This window comes from Lissotriton helveticus, chromosome 9, assembly GCF_964261635.1.
Source record: "Lissotriton helveticus chromosome 9, aLisHel1.1, whole genome shotgun sequence".
Taxonomy (NCBI): Eukaryota; Metazoa; Chordata; class Amphibia; order Caudata; family Salamandridae; genus Lissotriton; species Lissotriton helveticus.
Window position 1 is genome coordinate 298,372,661 of NC_136070.1, and position 8,315 is coordinate 298,380,975.

The following is an 8,315-nucleotide window of genomic DNA, read 5'->3' on the forward strand; positions in this document are numbered from 1 at the left end:
AGATTCTTATTACTTTTACATAATGATGAAGTGTCTTTTAATGCGGGTGCGTTTTTAAAGGCTGCCACGCAGGCACAAACTTCGACGCACTGATCAGATTTGGTCTTGCAATTTAACACTGCACAAGATATGTTATCTTTCTAGCTGAGGCATTTTAAGGATTGGTAAAATCTTAATTTAAATTGTTATGTTATAAAATGGTTTTATCATTTACTGTTTGTGAATAACTTTTATGGCTGCCACAATCCTGCCAAATAAAGTTTTGAATTGAATTGTATTTATTATTTTTGTCACACTACTGCAACCTGCAAGGTGAGCAGCCATGGTGCCAGTTGATGCACATCAAGTTGAGGTATTCTCAAGGAGTACTTCTGCTATTGTTGTACATTTCCTTTGGTGCACGCTGTTCTATATTCAGGTGTACAAGTGTGTTACTGATTCAAATGTTAGGGTCCCTCAACGTTCACGTTGCCTATTTACGTTGGAAGTGCTATGGTTATTGGGTGTGTCCAGTTGTCTCATTGATGTTTTATTTGTCAGGAGAAAGACTCCTCTCTCATCCTGTGTGGTTGCTTCCTCATTGCATTGTTAATGGTTGCTTTATATTGAGTGAGCGTCAGGAGAACAGTTTCATTGTGAAACCACCTTGTAGGTTCTAATGAAAGGAAATATGTTCACAAAGAGAGAGAGACATCCCTGCAGACCTGTGAGTGGTACTCTTTAAAGAAGGAACTAGCAATGTATACTGCGTGAACCAAGACAACATTATGTGAAATGTTTGCTGTGTATCATCTATGTATTTAGATGAAAACATACTCACACAGTACAGTTGTCAGTGCCATCAATTCTTTTGGCAGGACAGGCCCTAAAACACTGTTACAGTAAATATTGGATTTGCTAACTCAATTATTTGTTTTTCCTTCTGTATATCCAAGTTATCCAGTGTTTTTGAAGCAGTCAAATATGTATCAAAGTGTTTACATATTGTTTTACAGTAGTTTTCGACTTGTTTCTAGGCACTCTTATTAGCAGATATGGGAATCCAGGCAGGGTAAGATATAAAGTAACTTGACAATGATCGCAAACAGGTATTGCATATGTCTCAAAAGCCAGGACCTTCTTTGACCAGTTATGAACTTTACACTGTATCACTTCTCTCTATATATGTATTGGTGTGCATATTAATTGATGAGTTCAGGCAGGTCAGAGGCAATATGTGGTGAAATCACTGGTTGTGTGGCACCATCCCACACCTTACTGTTGATCAGCTACCAATTCATGGAAGCACTTACAACTTTCAAGAGTGGCAATTTAAAGCCCTTTTTGAGCAAATGTTTGTGAAAATTGCTTTGTAAAATAGCCCACATTTTTTAGAATAATCTTGGGGCAGAGCCGTTCAAACTCTCAGAGAGGAAGTTGTCATTAGTAATACTAATGCGGGCATGTAGTACAGCCCACTACTTTTAAAATTAATGTTATATCTTGCTTATGTATTCATGCATCTCCCCTGCCAGCTTGGTTCCTAGCTGCTCAGCCAGTGTGAGTGTTCTGAGTGGAATGTTGGTGTGATGGAGATGAATGGAATGTTTGGGTGCCTGTGTGGTGAGGTGTGACAGTTGAGGTATGGGCTGAGCAGCAGGCAGGGTGCTCCTTGTGGGGCTGCTGTACTTAGATACCATCCTGCAACTAAGATTAATAAACAATCTTCAAAGATATTCCTCTGCTACTAGTCATTCATCACAACAAAGTTTTAATTAATAATACTAATCTGTGGCAGGTAATACGTCCCACTACTTTAAACATAATCAGCCACAAATAGAGACCAAAATTAACAAACAAGATAGTGCCATATCTTTGTAGATATGGCGCCTTCATGCGTGCTTCCTCTCATACAATGCAGTAAAGCGCTGCGTTGTGTTAAAATGTTGTTAATCTGGGTCCAAGTCTCAATATAAGCATGGCGAAAATCACACTCTATGTCATGTTCTGCAATACTTTTGCAAGCGAGTACACCAAGACTATGGTGTCTATGGTAGTGCAATTGTGAAATAAAGAAACGCCTTCAAAAGCCTGCATTGGTCTAAGCACTTTTTCTGATCAACTCTTTGGTGACATTTGAGCAAAAATACCTGGCTTGAATGCACAAATTCTGTACCCTGAGTGTAAAGTGAAAGTCTCTTGAAAGCAAGCACTTGCAAAGTTAATAAGCCTTGCTTGAAATTCCAGTAAAATACAGACCTGCTGCCTTAAAAAAGAGACACAATGCATACCGAGTTTGTTTTTCAACAGCAGCTAGCCAGCAGGAATTGGTGAGCTACCAGGGGCTCTTAATCTTCTCTGCATCCCAGTGGCTGAAGGTGGTTGTTGAAGGACACCAAAGAGTTGTTCCTCTAAAGGAAATAAAGGAACATCCTTAGGCAACCATAACAATACATTTATTTTGCAGTAAAATGGGACAAACAGGTATATTTACAAGGGCATATTGTATTGCCATCAGAACGTCTCTGGTGGCAATAAGCCCTTCGCCTTAGTTACAAGTCGGCTTCAAGCCACTTATTGTAACCTTGTAAATAAGGCCATCTTTTTGTGCAGCACTTAGCCTGAAAGGGGCAGGCAATAGGTGTTGTGGAAGGGGTTCCGCCATAACACCCATTGCTTTTGACACTACCCCTATTTACAAGGGTGGCATACATATGGAGCAGGGCAAATATAAGACCAGGGAGGACCTGGTATTAACCTGGTGAAATGAGGACAAATTATTAATTTCTCCTCATGTTTGCTCTTTCTATGTGTGCTGAATTATGCAGCACACATAGAAAAGCAAATCACCACTAGTGATTGTTCACGTGCAGGAAGGTTTCCCTTCCTGTACATAAGCAATCATTAAATAATGATGAATTGTAACTTCTCTGTGTGCTGTACAAAGAAGTTACACATCGCCATTAGTGATTGTTTATGTACAAGAAGGGATACCTTCCTTGACATGAACAATCATTCCCTGCAATGCAGACACCCTTGCACTATAGTGTAAGGGTGCCTGTATTGGCACAAGGCAGCTAGATTTAGTGCCAGCTAAAGGGGAAACGCAGGGGTGTACCACATTCTTGTGAATCCGGCACAATTTTGGAGCTATGTCAGTTTATTGTAAATATGCCCCAATGTGTCTTGAAGTTAACAAAATCACAAAACATTGATTTTTGTATATACTGCATGAATGAGATAAAAAATGAATGTGGCAACAAAATTATTGATTGGGTGCATGTTTCAGATCTAAAATAGTCTCTTATGCATTGCCATGGGGGCACTTCCCAAGAAGCCAATGGGTAAGCCCAATCAAGCAATAGTAGCTGGAGATGCCGACTTTGAAGCTGAGGAACCAGGTTTGAGTCTGGCCAGTGGCTCAAGCATTCTATGAAGCTGGACAAATCACTTAATCTCCCCGTGCCTAAAAAAATTAATGTGTCTGTCTTTCATACAACTGGTGCTCGTGCAGAACGTTCTGATCCCTACAGTTCAAGTTCTGCTATATAAAACTGCAAATATATATATATATTTATTCCTATTGGCTGATCTATGATGTGACTGGCAATGTCCCTCGCTGATGGCTGAAGGGGACTCACTTAAGCAAATCAAATGTTTAAAGGAGGCTTACTCGAAGCACACTTTCGGAGTAGTATTGAACGCCAGATGTCGAACTTGTCAGAACTAAAAATAATGTGCAGTGGTGAGTTAAGAACCAACAATGTTGATTCTTATGCTACTGCTAGGCCAGCTAAGCCAATCAACAAATACGTCAAATCATGCATGTACCAGTTCTTTATAAATCCTTTCAGGTCTTCATGGACTAACTCCCTCATTATTCATTTTAGGCTGGTTGCCATAATTTATGCACAAAATGTATAATCTGTGTTGAGCAGCGAAATTGACTTATAGCAGTTCCATTTATTCATATTCTTGCTGGGTTTGAGTATTAGTGATATGGTTGCCTCATACCAGGGTGGGGGGATCTTTGCATTTTCATGCTGTATTGAGTTAACTGGAAATCTTTACACTTGAATCACAGCTTTCATAACCTTCTTATAATTCACCTGGTGCCATCAGGACCTGACGCCTTACAATGTCCTGTTCTAAACCTTATGGTTTCATGTTAACTGACCTCATCTTTCAGCATTTCCTGGTGCTCTCTTATCAATGATGGTGAATGCCTATCTGACAACCAGCTATTTAGAATACTTTCTTCTATTTTACTCTCATCTCTATATGCTTTTTTAAATTAGAACATTGGAATGTTGGGAGCTCCATTGAAAACAATGGAGTGCTCCGGGCCTATAATGGCTGGTATAAACCTGGAGCTCCAACATTCCAACATTTCTTTGATCACAGCTTTGATTTGAACAAAGGCGTCAGGGAGCCTGAGGGGATTCCAGTACCCTCACGCTCCCATAAGGCTTTTTTTTTTGTTAGAACATTCTGCCCTCTAGTGGCAGAATGTTCTAATAGCCTTATAGCCCTTCGTAGCTGGACTATACTGGCTATTAAAGTCCCTCTCCCTGAGAGGGCCTTTAATAGCCGGTATAGCCCTCTACGGTGGGCTATAAGGCTATAGTAATTGTGAAAGACCTGAGCGTTCTTCTCAATAATGCTTACTACCCAGCTATCTTCCATCCTTTGTATACATAAAATCTAATGGAATTCCTCGTTCTCCGAGGTCTCTCGATTGCTTGAGATTAGTGCAACAAACGTATAAAACAGATACATACGACAAAAGAAACTAAAACTGTTGAGCACTGAGCAGCTACAGGTCCGAGTGCCGTAGTATAGGCCAATGATTACACAGATATTCACAGATAACCACATTGTATAATGTAAAGGATGGACACAAGATCTGGGCTGGTACAGAGAGGGGCAGAAGGACGTGAATCAGACGGGAATGAAGACTTAAACAAGCATTGGAAATGCAATAGGTCTCGCATTAGAAAAGTTGGAGTTATTGGTCTTGTAAATGACATATTTTATTTATTTGTTGGTTTTTAAAATTGCTAAATTGATGGCTTTGTCATTTACAATGCCAATAGTTATAACTTTTGCGAATGTGACACCTATAGCATTTGGAATGCAACATGTTTTGTATTTACGTGACTTAGATGGCAGCTCTGGTCGTTAGGCCACATCTCTAGAGAGCAGGAGAGTGCAGCAGGGGAGAGAAGCACAGCAATGCAATAGGTCTCGCATTAGGAAAGTTTGAGCTAGTGGTATTGTAAAGGACACATTTTGTATTTATGTGCTTGTTTTGAAAATAGCAAAATTAATAGCTTTGTTATTTACAATGCCAATAGTTTTATCTTTCGCAAATGTGACACCTATTGTAACACAATATGTGTTGTGAGGGTGAGTGAGGGTGAGGGTGAGGGGTTGAGGGTGAGGGGTTGAGGGTGAGTGAGGGTGAGGGGTTGAGGGTGAGTGAGGGTGAGGGGTTGAGGGTGGGTGAGGGTGAGTGAGGGTGAGGGTGAGTGAGGGTGAGGGGTTGAGGGTGAGGGGTTGAGGGTGAGTGAGGGTGAGGGTGAGTGAGGGTGAGGGGTTGAGGGTGAGTGAGGGTGAGGTGTTGAGGGTGAGTGAGGGTGAGGGTGAGTGAGGGTGAGGGGTTGAGGGTGAGTGAGGGTGAGGGTGAGTGAGGGTGAGGGGTTGAGGGTGAGTGAGAGTGAGTGAGGGGTTGAGGGTGAGGGGTTGAGGGTGAGTGAGAGTGAGGGTGAGGGGTTGAGGGTGAGTGAGGGTGAGGGTGAGGGGTTGAGGGTGAGTGAGGGTGAGGGTGAGTGAGGGTGAGGGTGAGTGAGGGTGAGGGGTTGAGGGTGAGTATGGGTGAGGGGGAGTGAGGGTGAGGGGTTGAGGGTGAGTGAGGGTGAGGGTGAGTGAGGGTGAGGGTGAGGGGTTGAGGGTGAGTGAGAGTGAGGGTGAGTGAGAGTGAGGGTGAGTGAGGGGTTGAGGGTGAGTGAGGGTGAGGGGTTGAGGGTGAGTGAGGGTGAGGGGTTGAGGGTGAGTGAGGGTGAGTGAGGGTGAGGGATTGAGGGTGAGTGAGGGTGAGGGTGGGTGAGGGTGAGTGAGGGTGAGTGAGGGTGAGGGGTTGAGGGTGAGTGAGGGTGAGGGTGAGTGAGGGTGAGGGGTTGAGGGTGAGTGAGGGTGAGGGGTTGAGGGTGAGTGAGGGTGAGGGTGGGTGAGGGTGAGGGTGAGTGAGGGTGAGGGGTTGAGGGTGAGTGAGGGTGAGTGAGGGTGAGGGTGAGGGGTTGAGGGTGAGTGAGGGTGAGGGTGAGTGAGGGTGAGGGTGAGGGGTTGAGGGTGAGTGAGGGTGAGTGAGAGTGAGTGAGGGTGAGGGGTTGAGGGTGAGTGAGGGTGAGGGTGAGGGGTTGAGGGTGGCTGAGGGGTGAAGGGGGAGGGTGAGGGTGAGTGAGGGTGAGGGGTTGAGGGTGAGTGAGGGTGAGTGAGTGTGAGGGTGAGTGAGGGTGAGTGAGGGTGAGTGAGGGTGAGGGGTGAGGTGTGAGTGAGGGTGAGGGTGAGTGAGGGTGAGGGTGAGTGGTTGAGGGTGAGTGAGGGCGAGGGTGAGTGAGGGTGAGGGTGAGGGGTTGAGGGTGAGTGAGGGTGAGGGTGAGTGAGGGAGGGTGAGTGAGGGTGAGGGTGAGGGGTTGAGGGTGAGTGAGGGTGAGTGGAGTGAGGGTGAGTGAGGGTGAGTGAGGGTGAGTGAGGGTGAGGGGTTGAGGGTGAGTGAGGGTGAGTGAGGGTGAGGGTGAGGGTGAGTGAGGGTGAGGGTGGGTGAGGGTGAATGAGGGTGAGTGAGGGTGAGGGTGAGGGGTTGAGGGTGAGTGAGGGTGAGTGAGGGTGAGTGAGGGTGAGGGTGAGTGAGGGTGAGTGAGGGTGAGTGAGGGTGAGGGGTTGAGGGTGAGTGAGGGTGAGGGTGAGTGAGGGTGAGTGAGGGTGAGGGTGAATGAGGGTGAGTGAGGGTGAGTGAGGGTGAGGGGTTGAGGGTGAGTGAGGGTGAGGGTGAGTGAGGGTGAGTGAGGGTGAGTGAGGGTGAGGGGTTGAGGGTGAGTGGGGGTGAGGGTGAGTGAGGGTGAGGGTGAGGTGTTGAGGGTGAGTGAGGGTGAGGGTGAGTGAGGGTGAGGGTTAGGGGTTGAGGGTGAGTGAGGGTGAGTGAGAGTGAGGGTGAGTGAGGGTGAGTGAGGGTGAGGGGTTGAGGGTGAGTGAGGGTGAGTGAGGGTGAGGGTTAGTGAGGGTGAGGGTGAATGAGGGTGAGTGAGGGTGAGGGGTTGAGGGTGAGTGAGGGTGAGTGAGGGTGAGTGAGGGTGAGGGGTTGAGGGTGAGTGAGGGTGAGGGTGAGTGAGGGTGAGGGGTTGAGGGTGAGTGAGGGTGAGGGTGAGTGAGGGTGAGGGTGAGGGGTTGAGGGTGAGTGAGGGTGAGGGTGAGTGAGGGTGAGGGGTTGAGGGTGAGTGAGGGTGAGTGAGAGTGAGGGTGAGTGAGAGTGAGGGTGAGTGAGGGGTTGAGGGTGAGTGAGGGTGAGGGGTTGAGGGTGAGTGAGGGTGAGGGGTTGAGGGTGAGTGAGGGTGAGGGTGAGTGAGGGGTTGAGGGTGAGGGGTTGAGGGTGAGTGAGGGTGAGGGTGAGTGAGGGTGAGGGGTTGAGGGTGAGTGAGGGTGAGGGGTTGAGGGTGAGTGTGGGTGAGGGTGAGTGAGGGTGAGTGAGGGTGAGGGTTGAGGGTGAGTGAGGGTGAGGAGGGGTGAGGGGTTGAGGGTGAGTGAGGGTAGTGAGGGAGAGGGTGAGTGAGGGTGAGTGAGGGTGAGGGGTTGAGGGTGAGTGAGGGTGAGTGAGAGTGAGTGAGGGGTTGAGGGTGAGGGGTTGAGGGTGAGTGAGGGTGAGGGTGAGGGGTTGAGGGTGAGTGAGGGTGAGGGGTTGAGGGTGAGTGAGGGTGAGGGTGAGTGAGGGTGAGGGTGAGTGAGGGTGAGTGAGGGTGAGGGGTTGAGGGTGAGTGAGGGTGAGTGAGGGTGAGTGAGGGTGAGTGAGGGTGAGGGTGAGTGAGGGTGAGGGTGAGTGAGGGTGAGTGAGGGTGAGTGAGTGAGTGAGGGTGAGTGAGGGTGCGTGAGGGTGAGGGTGAGTGAGGGTGAGTGAGGGTGAGTGAGGGTGAGTGAGGGTGAGTGAGGGTGAGTGAGGGTGAGTGAGGGTGAATGAGGGTGAATGAGGGTGAATGAGGGTGAATGAGGGAGGGTGAGGGGTTGAGGGTGAGTGAGGGTGAGTGAGGGTGAGTGAGGGTGAGTGAGGGTGAGTAAGGGTGAGG